Genomic DNA, 914 nt, shown 5'->3' on the forward strand with positions numbered 1-914 from the left:
CAAAGCCTCCGTCTTGCACGCTTGCCCTTGCCGCCCCACCGCGCCCACCCCGCCCTGAAGCCTGATTGGATGATGCATCGCACCGCGAGCGGCCGCTGAGTGGGCACGCTTCCGACGCGACACACGTGTGTGGCAGCCGACTTGGAGGCGCGCCTCGCCCCGCCCCGCCCCGCCCCGTCGCGTCGCGGTAGTAAATCTGCGAGTATAAGCTGCGCCCAAAGCCCCCCTTACCCTGCCGGAACAGCAGACGGAGGAGAGTTCTACTATGACGACGTGTTTGCGGCCCGGGACCGAGGAGGAGGACGAAAGGGGTGAGGGGAGCGCTGCCACCTACTTTGGCGGTAATACTTCTGGCCAAACTGGGGCTCTCGTTAAGACGCGGATGCGGTCTCTGGTCTTCCCTTTAGCCCCAGTAAGATTTAAACTCCACTTCCGTGTTGAACATGTTTCTCTGCAAACTCTGTGTTGGCTCCTTCTGTTGTAAGATGTTAAACGGTGGCGCAATTTCGGCAAAATTCTCCTAATCAGCCTCATCTGGCATATGTACCATTATTACATTAATTGCAATTAATTTGACGCAGATACAGTACATCGAATAACATGAGGAATACAGGATAGGTCCGATTTTTTTTTTTTGTTATACTCCACCTCGTTTGATGTGCGTGCACTCATGAAGGTGTGTGTTTCGACTTATTCGTTTGGAGGAACGGATTGGGCCACCGGGACCACACACACACTACACTGTAGCCGCAATCTGTGCCCGGCCGGGGCCGGCGGGGACCAGGACCACCTGCATTACCCCCTCGCCCGCTTTCCGTTCCTCCAACTTCCTTTCGAACGCCGCGCGTGGCAGCCCGCCCTAGGGGGTCTCGCTTGTCCCGTGGGGAGTGGCGGGGCGTTGGCGGGGCGTGGCG

This window comes from Frankliniella occidentalis, unplaced genomic scaffold (genome assembly GCF_000697945.3).
Source record: "Frankliniella occidentalis isolate FOCC.00 unplaced genomic scaffold, Focc_3.1 Scaffold375, whole genome shotgun sequence".
In the NCBI taxonomy this organism is placed as follows: Eukaryota; Metazoa; Arthropoda; class Insecta; order Thysanoptera; family Thripidae; genus Frankliniella; species Frankliniella occidentalis.